Source organism: Mirounga leonina, unplaced genomic scaffold (assembly GCF_011800145.1).
Source record: "Mirounga leonina isolate KUSES-001 unplaced genomic scaffold, KU_Mleo_1.0 Mir_168, whole genome shotgun sequence".
Taxonomy (NCBI): Eukaryota; Metazoa; Chordata; class Mammalia; order Carnivora; family Phocidae; genus Mirounga; species Mirounga leonina.
Genome location: NW_023270426.1, coordinates 14,012,527 through 14,029,472, shown reverse-complemented (window position 1 = coordinate 14,029,472; position 16,946 = coordinate 14,012,527).

Below are 16,946 nucleotides of genomic sequence, written 5' to 3'. Positions count from 1 at the left end.
TGACTATCTCAACTTCCCACTCAGCCAGAATAATCATGAAATAATAAGTAAGAAGATGGCCACATACATCTTCTGCTTATGTCATTCTTATAAATGTAAGAGGCATCCTTTGATCTCTAGCATCCATGTAACACTTCTTGGGGAGGATTCTTAATGTCTGCTTTGATTCACCTTCTCCTCTTTAAACTAATCCCCTTGGACATGGGGATGGCACTTTTGGTTGGTCCAGCCGGGGTCCTTGCCTAACTCTTTGTTCTGGTGTGAGGAAAATACAGAGTACATGCTGACCTGCCTCAGCCAACCAGGACTAATATCTACCAACACAAAGGCCAATTTTAGTAATGCTTTATACTCTCACTACTCTAATTTAAGACCAGCTTGGACCAAAGATAGTCTCTTTCTTGCAGAACCAAGGAGGTTTGTCCAGAAATTAAATTATTGGTCCCAGGCTAAAGATAGTGTGACAAAGGCAGGGACTCAGGGAGTAGAGCAGGAGATTATAAAAAAGTCTGAAAGAACTGGAGAGGAGAGACAACCCAATCCCCCATCTCCACCCAAGTTTTTCCTGCTTGGCAACCCTTCCTGACGGCAGCAATATTTAACCTCCCTTTAAAGAGCTTTCAATTGTCCTCCTGCTGACCGTGTGAGGAAAGCCAGGGGTGGGTTTGCTGAGCCCTCAACAGCCTCTGTGCCCTGACCGTGCCCTCTGGGGCCAGTGTGCCTCTCCGGACGCCAGGGTGTCCCGGGAACCGTGCAAATGACTCAAGCCCATCCTATCCCTCAGCGCCTCGCGAAGACCACCTAGCCAACGTCAGAGGGCCTCCTCTTACACAGTCCTTCCTGACGCCCCCACTCCCTGGAGGAACTCGCCAGTCCCGCCAGTCCCACTACTTTGGGGGGGGCGGAGCAAGATGGCAGAGAAGTAGGAGACCTGGATTTCGTCTCCTCTCAGGAATTCAGCTGGATGGGGATCAAACCATTCTGAACACCTACAAACCTAACAGGAGATCGAAGAAAGGAATAGCAACAACTCTATGAACAGAAAAGCGACCACTTTCTGGAAGGTAGGACGTGCGGAGAAGTGAATCCGCAGCGATATTCGGGAGGATAGACGGCGGGGGAGGGGCCTCCGTCGGCCGCTTCTGGCAAGTGATAGAACCACGGAGCACAAAATCGGAACTTTTAAAAGTCTGCTCCGCCGAGGGACGTCACTCTGGTGGCTAAGCGGGGGGTGGAACCCTAGGGACAGTGTGGTCTCAGGACCCTCGGGGTCACAGAAAGACCGGGGGTGCCTGAGTGTGGCAGAGCTCCCAGGTATCGGAGCAGGGAAGCCGGCTGCAGAGGCGGAGCCCAGGCGCGGGCTCTCAGCTCGGGGTGGCCATAAACCGGGATCCGCGGCCCAGTCGGGCCCCTGCTCCTCCAGCAGGGACCCAACAAGCGGCAGATCCGGGGACACTCACCTTCCTCCCCCGGGAGGAGCCGCGCGGGAGTGCACCGCAGGGATCTGCTGGGTTTGGAGACTCCACCCGGGGTCGGGTGCCAGAGATGGAAAAGCGCGGTCACAGGCTGGGTGAGCACGGAGTGCGGCCGGAGACCGGGGAGACGGGAGTGACTGACGACTTTTCTCTGGGGCTCACTGGGGAGCGGGGCCCCGAGTTCTCGGCTCCGCCGGGGCAGAGATTGGGAGGCCACCATTTTCACTCTCTGCCTCCAAAGCTGTACGGAAAGCTCGCAGGGAACAAAAGCCCGGAGAGCAAACCCGAGCAGATTACTTAGCCCGGACCGGGCAAGGGCGGGGCAATTCCGCCTCCGGCAAAGACATTTGGAAACCACGGCAACAGGCCCCTCCCCAGAAGATCAGCGAGAAGAGCCGGCCAAGACCAAGTTTACCGATCAATGAGAACGGCAGACCTCCAGCACTAGGGAAATACTGCACATAGAATTCATGGCTTTTTTACCATGATTCTTTAGTCTTTCAAAGTTAATTTTTTTTTAACTGTCTTTTTTCTTTTCTTTTTTTTTGAATTTTTCTTTTTCCCTTTTTCAACCATCTTATCAATCCTTTTTTTAAAAAACATTTTTATTTTTCATTTTTAGAGTCATATTCTATCCCTTCATAGTAGTTACCCATATTTTTGGCATATATATATAAGTTGTTCTCTCTTTAAAATTTTGAGATAGGTTCTTCTAACAGATCAAAACATACCCTAAATCTCTAGTATATGGTTTTTTTCTACTCCCCTGCCTGATCACATTCTCTCCCTTTTTTTTCTTTTTTCTTTTTTTAAATCTTCTTCTTTCTTTTTTCAAACAACTTCTTATCAATTCCTTTTATAACATTTTTTATAATTTCCATCTTTACAGTCATATTCCATCCCTTCATCATATCAAACCCTTATTTTTGTACATATATAAGTTTTTCTTTCTTTAAAATTTTGGGAGGCACTTTCTTCTAACAGACCAAAATACACCCAAAATCTAGTGTGTGGCACTGATCTATATACCAGCCTGATCATATTTGATCACATTCTGGGTTTTTTGTTGTTGTTGTTTTGTTTTGTTCTGTTTTTGTTTGTTTTTATCTTTATCTTTATCTTTATCTTTTTTTTCTTTTTCCTTTTCTTTTTTCTCTCTTTCCGTTTCTTTTCCCACTGCTTCAGGTCTTCTCTGATTTGTTTAGAGTATATTTTCTGGGGACGTTGTTACTCTGCTAGCATTTTGTTCTCTCATTAATCTATTCTCCTCTGCACAAAATGACAAGACGGAAAAAATCACCTCAACAAAAAGAACAAGAGGTAGTACCGACTGCCAGGGACCTACTCAATACGGACATTAGTACGATGTCAGATCTAGAGTTCAGAATCATCACTTTAAAGATACTAGCTGGGCTTGAAAAAAGCATGGAAGTTATTAGAGAAACCCTTTCTGGAGAAGTAAAAGAACTAAAATCTAACCAAGTTGAAATCAAAAAGGCTATTAATGAGGTGCAATCAAATATGGGTGCACTAACTGCTAGGATAAATGAGACAGAAGAGAGAATCAGTGATACAGAAGACCAAATGATGGAAAATAAAGAAACTGAGAAAAAGAGAGATAAACAACTACTGGATCACGAGGGCAGAATTCGAGAGATAAGCGATACCATAAGATGAGACAACATTAGAATAATTGGGATCCCAGAAGAAGAAGAAAGAGAGAGAGGGGCAGAAGGTATAATGGAGCAAATTATAGCAGAGAACTTCCCTAATATGGGGAAGGAAACAGGCATCAAAATCCAGGAGGCACAGAGAACCCCTCTCAAAATCAATAAAAATAGGTCAACACCCCGACATCTAATAGTAAAACTTATGAGCCTCAGAGACAAAGAGAAAATCCTGAAAGCAGCTCAGGACAAGAGATCTGTAACCCACAATGGTAGAAACATTAGATTGGCAACAGACCTATCCACGGAGACCTGGCAGGCCAGAAAGGACTGGCAGGATATATTCAGAGCACTAAATGAGAAAAATATGCAGCCAAGAATACTCTATCCAGCTAGGCTGTCATTGAAAATTGAAGGAGAGATAAAAAGCTTCCAGGACAAACAAAAACTAAAGGAATTTGCAAACACAAAACCAGCCCTACAAGAAACCTTGAAAGGGGTCCTCTAAACAAAGAGAGAACCTAAAAGCAACATAGACCAGAAAGGAACACAGACAATATACGGTAACAGTCACCTTACAGGCAATACAATGGCACTAAATTCCTACCTTTCAATAGTTACCCTGAATGTAAATGGGCTAAATGCCCCAATCAAAAGACACAGGCTATCAGATTGGATTAAAAAACAAGACCCATCAATATGCTGTCTGCAAGAGACTCATTTTAGACCCAAAGACACCCCTAGATTGAAAGTGAGGGGGTGGAAAACCATTTACCATGCTAATGGACACCAAAAAAAAGCTAGGGTGGCAATCCTTATATCAGACAAAGTAGATTTTAAACCAAAGACTGTAATAAGAGATGAGGAAGGACACTATATCCTACTTAAAGGGTCTATCCAACAAGAAGATCTAACAATTGTAAATATCTATGCCCCTAACATGGGAGCAGCCAATTTTATAAGCCAATTAATAACAAAAGCAAAGAAACACATTGACAACAATACAATAATAGTGGAGACTTTAACACCCCCCTCACTGAAATGGACAGATCGTCTAAGCAAAAGATCAACAAGGAAATAAAGACTTTAAATGACACACTGGACCAAATGGACTTCACAGACCTATTCAGAACATTCCATCCCAAAGCAACGGAATACACATTCTTCTCTAGTGCCCACGGAACATTCTCCAGAATAGATCACATCCTAGATCATAAATCAGGTCTCAACTGGTACCAAAAGATTGGGATCATTCCCTACCTATTTTCAGACCACAATGCTTTGAAACTAGAACTCAATCACAAGAGGAAAGTCGGAAAGAACTCAAATACATGGAGGCTAAAGAGCATCCTATTGAAGAATGAATAGGTCAACCAGGAAATTAAAGAAGAATTAAAAAAAATCATGGAAACCAATGAAAATGAAAACACAACTATTCAAAATCTTTGGGATGCAGCAAAGGCAGTCCTAAGAGGCAAGTATATAGCAATACAAGCCTTTCTCAAGAAACAAGAAAGGTCTCAAGTACACAACCTAACCCTACACCTAAAGGAGCTGGAGAAAGAACAGCAAATAAAGCCTAAACCCAGCAGGAGAAGAGAAATAATAAAGATCAGAGCAGAAATCAATGAAATAGAAACTAAAGGAACAGTAGAACAGATCAACGAAACTAGGAGCTGATTCTTTGAAAGAATTAACAAGATTGATAAACCCCTGGCCAGATTTATCAAAAAGAAAAGAGAAATGACCCAAATCAACAAAATCATGAATGAAAGAGGAGAGATCACAACCAACACCAAAGAAATACAAACAATTATAAGAACATATTATGAGCAACTCTATGCCAGCAAATTAGATAATCTGGAAGAAATGGATGTATTCCTAGAGATGTATCAACTAACAAAACTGAACCAGGAAGAAATAGAAAACCTGAACAGACCTATAACCACTAAGGAAATTGAAGCAGTCATCAAAAATCTCCCAAGAAACAAAAGCCCAGGGCCAGATGGCTTCCCAGGGGAATTCTACCAAACATTTCAAGAAGACTGAATACGTATTCTTCTGAAACTGTTCCAAAAAATAGAAATGGAAGGAAAACTTCCAAACTCATTTTATGAGGCCAGCATTACCTTGATCCCCAAACCAGACAAAGACCCCATCAAAAAGGAGAATTATAGACCAATATCCTTGATGAACATGGATGCAAAAATTCTCACCAAAATACTAGCCAATAGGATCCAACAGTACATTAAAAGGATATTCACCACGACCAAGTGGGATTTATCCCTGGGCTGCAAGGTTGGTTCAACATCTGCAAATCAATCAACGTGATACAATACATTAACAAAAGAAAGAACAAGAATCATATGATCCTCTCAATAGATGCAGAAAAAGCATTTGACAAAGTACAGCATCCTTTCTTGATCAAAATTCTTCAGAGTATAGGGATAGAGGGTACATAGCTCAATACCATAAAAGCCATCTATGAAAAACCCACAGCAAATATCATTTTCAATGGGGAAAAACTGAGAGCTTTCCCCCTAAGGTCGGGAACGCGGCAGGGATGTCCACTATCACCACTGCTATTCAACATAGTATTAGAAGTCCTAGCCACAGCAATCAGACAACAAAAAGAAATAAAAGGAATCCAAATCAGCAAAGAAGAAGTCAAACTCTCACTCTTTGCATATGATATGATACTTAATGTGGAAAACCCAAAAGACTCCACCCCAAAACTGCTAGAACTCATACAGGAATTCAGTAAAGTGGCAGGATATAAAATCAATGCACAGAAGTCAGTGGCATTCCTATACACCAACAACAAGACAGAAGAAAGAGAAATTAAGGAGTCGATCCCATTTACAATTGCACCCAAAACCATAAGATACCTAGAAATAAATTTAACCAAAGAGGCAAAGGATCTGTACTCAGAAAACTATAAAATACTCCTGAAAGAAATTGAGGAAGACACAAAGAAATGGAAAAACGTTCCATGCTCATGGATTGGAAGAACAAATATTGTGAAGATGTCAATGCTACCTAGAGCAATCTACACATTCAATGCAATCCCCATCAAAATACCATCCACTTTTTTTCAAAGAAATGGAACAAATAATCCTAAAATTTGAATGGAACCAGAAAAGACCCCGCACAGCCAGAGGAATGTTGAAAAAGAAAAGCAAAGCTGGTGGCATCACAATTCCGGACTTCTAGCTCTATTACAAAGCTGTCATCATCAAGACAGTATGGTACTGGCACAAAAACAGGCACATAGATCAATGAAACATAATAGAGCCCAGAAATGGACCCTCAACTCTATGGTCAACTCATCTTTGACAAAGCAGGAAAGAATGTCAAATGGAAAAAAGACAGTCTCTTCAACAAATGGTGTTGGGCAAATTGGGCAGCCACATGCAGAAGAATGAAACTGGACCATTTCCTTACACCACACACAAAAATAGACTCCAAATGGTTGAAAGACCTCAATGTGAGACAGGAGTCCATCAAAATCCTAAAGGAGAACCCAGGCAGCAACCTCTTCGACCTCAGCCGCAGCAACTTCTTCCTAGAAACATCGCCAAAGGCAAGGGAAGCAAGGGCAAAAATGAACTCTTGGGACTTCATCAAGATAAAAAGCTTTTGCACAGCAACGGAAACAGTCAACAAAACCAAAAGACAACCGACAGAATGGGAGAAGATATTTGCAAATGACATATCAGATAAAGGGCTAGTGTCCAAAATCTATAAAGAACTCATCAAACTCAACACCCAAAGAACAAAGAATCCAATCAAGAAATGGGCAGAAGACATGAACAGACATTTTTCCAAAGAAGACATCCAAATGGCCAGCAGACACATGAAAAAGTGCTCAATATCGCTCGGCATCAGGGAAATCCAAATCAAAACCTCAATGAGATACCACCTCACACCAGTCAGAATGGCTAAAATTAACAAGTCAGGAAACGACAGATGTTGGCGGGGATGCGGAGAAAGGGGTGCCCTCCTACACTGTTGGTGGGAATGCAAGCTGGTGCAGCCACTCTGGAAAACAGTATGGAGGTTCCTCAAAAAGTTGAAAATAGAGCTACCATATGATCCAGCAATTGCACTACTGGGTATTTACCCCAAAGATACAAAAGTAGGGATCCAAAAGGGTTCATGCACCCCGATGTTTATAGCAGCAATGTCCACAATAGCCAAACTGTGGAAAGAGCCAAGATGTCCATCGACAGATGAATGGATAAAGAAGAAGTGGTATATATATATAATGGAATATTATGCAGCCATCAAAAGGAATGAGATCTTGCCATTTGCAACGACGTGGATGGAACTGGAGGGTATTATGTTGAGTGAAATAAGTCAAACAGAGAAAGACATGTATCATATGACTACTGATATGAGGAATTCTTAATCGCAGGAAACAAACTGAGGGCTGCTGGAGTGGGGGGTGGGGTGGGAGGGATGGGGTGACTGGGTGATAGACACTGGGGAGGGTATGTGCTCTGGTAAGCGCTGTGAATTGTGCAAGACTGTTGAATCTCAGATCTGTACCTCTGAAACAAATAATGCAATATATGTTAAGAAAAAAAAAAAGAAGAAAAAGAAGAAGGTACCAGGAGGAGAAGAATGAAGGGGGGGAAATCAGAGGGGTAGACGAACCATGAGAGATGATGGACTCTGAAAAACAAACTGAGGGTTTTGGGGAGGGGGCTGGGAGGATGGGTTAGCCTGGTGGTGGGTATTGAGGAGGGCACATTCTGCATGGAGCACTGGGTGTTATGCACAATGAATCATGGAACAGTACATCTAAAACTAATGATGTAATGTATGGGGATTAACATAAGAATAAAAAATGAAAAAAATAAAAAATAAAAATAAATTTAAAAAAATAAATTAAGAAAAAGAGCTCTCAGTTGGCATTCAGGCTGGGACAAGGAGCAGACTGGTAGGGAAGGGAACATTACAGATAGATAGCTCTACCCTGTGTACATGGAGTTACGGGTTACTCTTAACAGATATAAGGGAGAGTGATGTTGGCTGTGACAAAATAGGAAATACTGTTCATAAAAACCAACCAAAACAAGCATGACAAGTCTTTTACCTATACCTGAATGAGGTCTTCCTGTAGGGATTGTTTAAGCCTAGATACTAAAGCATTTGGTTCAAGAATATATTATTGTTTTTTTTTTTATAAAGTGATGTGCTATGGCTACAAAATCTGGTTGAAGGTATTGTGCTCGAGATCTAATTTTACCTTTCAGGATTTTATTTTTCCTAATGAATGCCATTAAGTGACTTCAAAACAGAAATAAATGAAGAATATCCATATAATTGTATACATCACGCATTTTATAGATAAATACTTAGCAACAAGGAGACATATGGGGGGAGATCTAATCCTACATATAAATGGCATTGTTCACTTGATAATTTTCATTATTTTACAGTTCAAATAAGATTATTTAGATATCTTTATCTTAAAATTAGTAAGAATTAGTCTGTAATGGAAAATTTAAAAATACACCAACAATCTAATAACATCAGAATCTAAATCAAATGTTTTCACAATATGAAGCAGATGTTTAATCCAAAATGCCATTCCATCTGGGGTTCTCAATGTTATTTGAGCCACCAGAATCTCCTTAGGTTTTTCTATGGAAGTTAAGTATTGTGAATTGATACTTTAAAATTTAATATACAGTAAAGTTAAAAGAAAGGCATAGGACCAATTTTTATATAGTTTAGCAAATTTTATGCTTTCTCAACAGAAAGAAGGAAATTCACTTTCAATTTTTCATAAAGAAACATGTATTACTTTTCTTCTCTTTTATCAAAGGACCTTATAATGTGTAGGTGATAACCCCAAAAAATAATAAATGAAAAAAGAAGTCTGAATTTAGCGTTCTCAAAAAATAACACCCTGTTCTCATGGAATGCAGCCTCATATAAACTACCTCCCTGTTTCACTCCATTACCCCTGATGAACTCACTTTTCTGCATCACTTTCTCCTTTAAGAATTCATGAATCAAAAAAAAAAAATAACTGTATGAATTATCTCATACAGCAAAAGCCCAAGTGAATATATTTTAGTACTTTGATTTCCTGGCTTCAAAAATTTATCTTCTCATATTCTTGCTTTTTTCATACTATAGAATAAAACCAGTATTCTGTGCACCGATTTTTAGTGTGGTATATCTGGTATACCTGGGTAAGACGCATAATAAGTAAGCAAACAGCATGGATATATAAGAATTATGTATAATCAACTTCATTCCATTTTAAGTGGATGGAGACAACCTATCTTAAGCTACTGAAACTGATTTTTATGAGAGTGGAAAAAAATATTTAGGAAGTATATTCCAGCATAAAATATAGAGAATGGAGAAAAAGCAGTAAAAAGGAAAGAATGTGTTTTGAAGCTAACTACATCCAAGGAACTACAAAAACAAATTTGCAAAATGAAAAGGAATACACCAGATCTTCTTCAGTCTTCACAAAATCTTTACTGACTTCTACCCTTTCTTTTAGGTCAGGCTTAATTTCTTTCAAGCCTTGAGTTTATGAGTTTAAACCAATTTTCTGAGCTGTATCTGAGTCCTGTCTATCTATTTTGTCTGCCTATTTGTTTGTGCATTTATACTTGGAAACCAGGAATTGAATCCACTGAAAATTTCCTAGGATGTGAAAAATATTCCCAAAGACACAGGTAAATATACTGACTCAAAGTCAGATACAAAACCATAGAGCTAAATGATGAGATTTTAAATTTATAAATTTAGGTGCCCCAAAGTGTCTTAAATATTTCCAATTTTATTTACTATAAATAAGCAAAAGGATAAATCTATAGTTTAATGACTATACACATAGGTTATGACATGCAGAAGGTCATAATTCCTCAATAAACTTTAACCAGGCCTTCTATTTTTTTTCTTAAAGAAAATATTTTCTTTTGTATTTTGGGGAAGGGGAACCCAATGAATTAAAATCAGCACTCAGGGATCTCTTATTAACTCTGGACCATTTGTTCAAGCTTCTGCCCTCTGTTAGCCTCTATGAGAGCTTTAGGGGCTCTCAGGGAAGTTTATTCAACTGCTTCTCATCACATCCACCCACACAGATTTACATGCAAAGAGCTCAGGATGTCCAGAACGTGGTCTTTGAAAGCAAAAAGGAAGAGAGAAAGACGGGGGTGGTGGGGGGTGGGGAGGAGGAGTGGAAAAAACCGTTCTGAAATGTGTGCCTTCCAAGCCATGTGTAATAACTGCAGCCTATTACACAGGCCATTTTACAGAATTATTAGCTGTTAGAAAGACGCTGTGTCGTCATCATCAGAGTATGCTGAGCTCACCAGGACACCTCATGCTTTTCAAAGCAAAAGAGAGAGAGGCAGGAAATAACTGTATTCTTTTTTTTTTTTCTAAATTTCCTGAAATGTGATGATAAATTAAGATGATTATAGGTAAAAAGGGGTCCCCAGTGAGACGGGTCTCTTAGACTATTCCCCACCGTGGCACTTCTGTGTCACCCACCTCAGAGGGATTCTTGGCACCGTTTGTTCACATCCCCACTCACATCTCAGCCTCATCTTAAATCAACTGTTATTTCCTACTTCAGCCTTTTGAAGTGGGGGGGACTTTAATAAAATTTAAGAGAAAATGTATAAAATGAAAAGATGCCAGAGCAAAATTTTTTTATCTTCATCGTGTCCACTTTGCTTGTAGATTTCTTTTGATAGAAACTGTCACCTCCCAGTCCCTTCCTTTATAGAGGAAGCACTTGATAAAATGTCTTCTTTAAAAGTGGTAGTGTTCGGACTATGTACACAGACACTCTGGTGGGAATCACTGGGCCAGGGACAGTACAGGACAGAGAGGAAACCCATCTGTAGACAGACAAGCACAGGGGAGGTAGCCTCCCATCAGAACTTCACTCAGTAGCTGCCACCGTGAGCCCCTCTCAGGAATCAAAGTGGGGAACTCAGAGAAAGAGTCCTTGAGTATGGGAACTCAAGAGTTACACAGGGAACTGAAGAGAAAAGATATACAGAAAGGAGAGACAGAAAGAATAGTCAAATTCTTATTAACTGCTAAAAGAAGGTAATAATAATAATATTGAGAAAGCAGCATGAGGCCTCTGAAGAATCTTTCATTTATTAAAATGTTTTCTGGATGCCAGTCCTCCTCTGAGCAGGAGCAGGCTTGCTTACCATGGCTGAACAATCTATTTTTCTCTATAAATCCTTATAATAAAGCTCCCTGACTGGAATTACTTTGAGTGGTTGCTGTTATTTGCAACCAAACAATCTAACTAACACCAGGGGTCAGTAAAGATTTTGTAGTTTGAGTGAGTGAGACTTTGTGAATTTATGTACAGTGAAACAGATGATTAGGAATCTTGTCCACTAAACTATGGGACAACAAACAATTTAACAATATACTCATGTATCTACAATTTCAGGTTTCTCCCTTACTTTTGAGGATTCATCTAACTGCCCTTACTAGAAATCTAAATGTCATCCTTGATCCTCCTTTCCTCTCATTTTCCAGTCACCAAAACCTGATGATTCTCCTTTCAAATTACAACTTAAGACCTTCTACCATCTCTGCAGTCCTTCAGCCTGACCCTAGTGATGCTGACTTCACATATGAAAACTGCCTTCTAACTGATTACCATGTTGTTTCCAACCTGAATTGTTTTCACTCTGCAACATGTTCATTCAAATCAGTCATGTGTTTAGAAGTTTGCTATGCCATTTCACTTCTTTTAGGATACGGGCAAAATACCCTGGCATAGTCATCCAGACTCAAATAGCTGGCTTCCAGGGCTATCACTCCAGGCTTTGACACCAAACTGCCCTATTTCTATTCCCCAGTTACTAAACTGTTCTCTTTCCAACCTGAAGGTCTTTGGTCCCATCCTCTCCCTTTAGCTGAAACCTTGCCTCCCATCCAACTACCTCTACTCCCACCCCATTTGCCTGGCCTAATTCTTAATTGCAATGGCAGTTTTAGAGTCCTTGTTCAAAATTCACTTCTTCAGGCAAACATTTCCTGACCCTGCCTTATAGATCAGGTTCTTCTGTTGTGTGATTTGAAAACATCCCGTATTATTCATCCATAGCATTCGCTACATTTGTGATTATGTGGTATTGAGGACCTCAGTCAGTTAGTCTTGTAGGCCCACCCTTCCTTTAATATGCATAGATAGAATTAGTTTCTGACTTTTAACATTACATGAAAATTGTTAGACATATTCTCCTCCAAATCTCAAGTAGGTTTGAGGCAGTTGAGTGTAAAATACAGGCTATATAATATCAAAATTGACTTTGTTTGAAATTTGTAAATGCTGTAAAATTTATACTCTTTGAATTTTGTCATAATATCATGCAAGTAAGATCTGGTCAAGAAAGAGACAAGGAGTTGGCAGGTTGGCAGGTTGGCAGGGGGCGGGGGGGAGATTTAAAATATTCATAAATTTTGGAAGTGTCTGTTATTAATTTTACTTTTCCTGTAAATACATATATATAATATGCCACTGTGATGACTCATAAATCTCACTTACCCATTAATAAGATCTTAAATAAGAATTTTGAGACAGACTAAAAGGTCACTGGAGAGGGACAACCATTTGATGGTAAGGAAGGAAAGAGGCTCACTCAGAGGCAAACAAACAAAAGCATCACCTAATTAAAAGCATACAGGCATATACTTCTGAAAGGCAAAGTTAAGTCCCCAAGAGAGGGTACCATTCTCCAGCATAATCAAGTACAAATGAAAGTTGGGTCCATGAGTACCAACTTGGAGAGACATGCCTTTTTATTTTTTTTAAAGATTTCATTTATTTATTTGAGAGAGAGAGCATGAGTGGTGGGGGGCGGGGAGGGTCAGTGGGAGAGGAAGAAGCAGACCCCCCATTAAGCAAGGAGCCCAATGCGGGGATCTATCCTAGGACCTGGAGATCAAGACCTGAGCCGAAGGCAGACGCTTAGCCAAATGAGCCACCCAGCACCCCAAGACATGCCTCTTTAAATGCAGCTGACCCAAGTGTAGCACAATGATAGGTGACTACCAATTTGGGGACAAATGTCCTATGCTATAAAGCAGAAAAATAGTTCAAGTATTTAACCAAAATTGATCATACAAAGATAATCAACATCAGTAGGCATCTGAAGATTAGGACTATAATTGAGCCCTTATTTGGAAAAGTAAGCTTCATGTTTCTTTTTTTTTTTATTAATTTTATTTTGTTCTGTTAGTCACCATACATTACATCATTAGTTTTTGATGTAGTGTTCCATGATTCACTGTTTGCATATAACACCCCCAGTGCCCCATTCAATACATGCCCTCCTTAATACCCATCACCGGGCTAACCCATTCCCCCACCCCCTTGCCTCATGTTTCAATAGTAAGATCCTTTTCAATTATTCTGTATACTGTGCTCTAGAATTTCTGACTAGCCAATTTTCCTCTTGAGTATTTCCCAGGCTCTCACCATGCTGTTGGATATCTCTCTCGCTCTGTCTCTTTTTCTCTCTTGGGTTCCTAAGTTGCTATTTTCCAGTCAGCCTCAGAAAATTCAGACTTTTCCAACTTTAATAAATTAAGCAATTTATTTCTAACTTTGGGTATACCTAGTTTATCCCAGCCAACCTCCTATTGACACTCTCTTTGACACCTAGAAAAGCTATCAAGACAATTTCCTAACTAAGAACAGTTATCTCCTACAGAGTAAGAAGCTTTCCATCAACATTTATTTTTTCTTGTTGCTATATCTGTATGATTTTTTGTTGTTGTTGTTTTTAGATGTCTCTTTTCTCCACTAACTATAAGCTCTGTGAGGGTAGGAGCCATACCTGTTTTCTTCTTTTCTGAATCTCCAGAGCTTAGCAGGGCAAGAATAAAATAAGAGCTCCATATATATTTCTTGGATGGATAAATTAGTATGTGTTGATACATATGTCTTCTTAGCACAGTTTGAACAGGTACTGCTGACAACTTCCTGGAGAATTGCCCCTCCCCTAAGCATATTTTAGGATATGAATACTAGCATGCAATGATAATGCTCCTTTTGAGTGCAGGGTTTATGGGGATGATGTTTAGAAGTAGTCACCCACTGCCTAGACTCTGGGGCAGAGTCAGAAGTAGCCAAATGATCATAGCAAAGCTAGATAAGCTGAAAAGCTCACACTAAAGTAGACAAGGCCCACAGTGGTGTCAAGAACACTCCCAAATAATGATACATACAGTCAGGACTGGCTGATCTCACTGCACTCCCTCAATGGCCAGCTTGTCCACTGACAAATCCAACCACCCAAATTGTGAAAATTCAGTGCTGTCATCTCCATTTTACATATGAAGATATATGGCTTGGAAGTTAAGAAACTCAGCACAGACCTAGCTGCCAACAGGGGGAACTGGAATCTGAATCCCAGTGGGTCTGACCCTTTTCCTTTCATTTCATGCTCTAGACCATGTTTCCACCATGCTCAGAAATATGGGAAGGGACAAATCAATGCATATAAATGAAGATGCTGATTTTTTTCTAACAACATCTGTTGATCAAGGAAATACCACTACATATTTCCCTTAAATTAGTCCGGGCAGTTTTACTGTGAAGAGGTTTCTAATCCAAAAGTTTGCTCACAATCAAATGAATGGACAAAATGGTTTGCTAAATAGTCCTGTATGCTTCTGCTTTATTGTGATGTTTTGTAAATTAGAACTTCAGCTCCCCCAAGAAGGTTTCTCATCAAGGATCTTCTGCACACTGAAGATACCATGAGTTTAAAATAAAACATGCATTGTTTCTTAAATTGGAAGACCAAAAATTCGAAAAGAATTTATTTAAGTTTTGGCCTAGACATTTGAAACAACCAGTTGAAAACACTCCAAAAATCATTTAAATATAACCTTATATATAACTTCTCCTCAATTATCTGAATATTTAGGTACAAGTGTTCTTTTTATTACTTGGTGTTTGTTTGTTTTTTACTATATCTAGAAATTTTCCCAGACCCCCATTATATTCTTTGGAACTGAGATGCTTCTAAAAAGTAAACCTTAATAAACATGCTTTCAAAACAGAACAAGTGATTAAAATTTAAAAAGCTTTGTGGCGGGCGCCTGGGTGGCTCAGGTGGTTAAGCGACTGCTTTCCGCTCAGGTCATGATCCTGGAGTCCCGGAATCGAGTCCCGCATCGGGCTCCCTGCTCAGCGGGGAGTCTGCTTCTCCCTCTCCTGCTCCCCCCTCTTGTGCTCTTTCTCTCTCTCACTCTCTCTCTCAAATAAATAAATAAAGTCTTTAAAATAAAAAAAATAAAAAAGCTTTGTGGCCAGGGTATTATTGTATCTGCTCATACCCAGGCTGTCACACTGGTTTCCCCCCCATTAGAAATGATCTCTCAGGTGTGTTGTTGGGGTTTGTTTTCAATTCTGTCCAAGTTTTCTAAGCATGTTATTTACCTTGTTTCAAATGTCACTGGTATAATGACAGAAAATGTTCAATATTGGCAATTACAGGTTAGGTTCAAATATGAATAACACATGACTTCCAACAAGCCAAAGCCTTGTATTTCATTTCACGTGGGCAGCATTTCCTCTCTTCTGTTTTCACTGGACACTTGCCTGTTTTTACAGTACCATACACCACACATCCTGTTTATTAGTTTAAAGGAGTTTAACAAGGGGATTTATTTGATGTTTTTCTCTGTCCACCAAAGTGCAATTTACTGCTCTTACAAAAAGTGGTTTTCCCAGTGTGTCCACATTGGACCTCATTATGACTTCTCTGTAACATTGCATTTGATGTTCAAACAGTTACCTTTCTTATCATCATCCATGCTAACTTTCCTTTCATGAATATTACCCAGTAGCAATTTACTTGTCAATTTGATTTAGAGCTTAGAAAATTGTTCTCTCCACTTCTTGAGAATTCACAGTATTTTTTCAATTGCACATTTTGTTTATCATGCTCTTCAAAAGAACCCACTTGTACCCAATCCTGTTGCAATGTATTACTTTGCATCCACTGTAAGAACTCTTACTTTAGATTGACGACTCTTAGCAAAATGGAGGGAACACATCTTGCTTTAATGTAATTTCAAACAGTCCCTCACAGGACTGTTTGAACAAACTAAATACCATTACACTGATGTTCTATTTACAGAAAAGGTCTTATTATTTAGCATTTATGTAAACTACTTGCCTAGTTCCTTAGAGACCCACCGATCCGAACTAAAAATATGCCCTGTCATTTCCCCTGATGTTACCACTACCAAGCCTCTCATTAATGGGCCTGACATGCCTTGGTGCACAGGGCACAGAACTCAAAGTACCAGCTCTGGTGACCGCACACATGGCCAGTGCACCTCCCTGAAGCTTAGGGATTTTATTTTTTTTCTCCCGGAGCCAACCATACTCTCTGACATAGTGGCAATGCTGTTAAATTTTTCATCCAAGTGTCTTCATCCTTTCGAACGTTTCACAACTATGATTCCTGGCCCAAGACCATGTCCCCAAGAAGCAAATAATCTCTCTCAATCAAAATTAAAAAGTCCTGTCTTCAAACTCTTCGACTTCCCCACTTCATACTAGAAGGATAGCTTCATTTGGCTTGCCACATGGAATGTTGTTCTCCTGGCTCCAACTATCATGAACACTAAATTCAATTACATAATGAACCATATGATGTGGATAGTGCTGGAACACTATGTGGGTCAGTGGGACTAAGCACAAATAGAATAATGAAAACCACAGTTAGTGTGCAGTGCTCATTTGGGCTTGTTAGGAAGGCAGTCATGG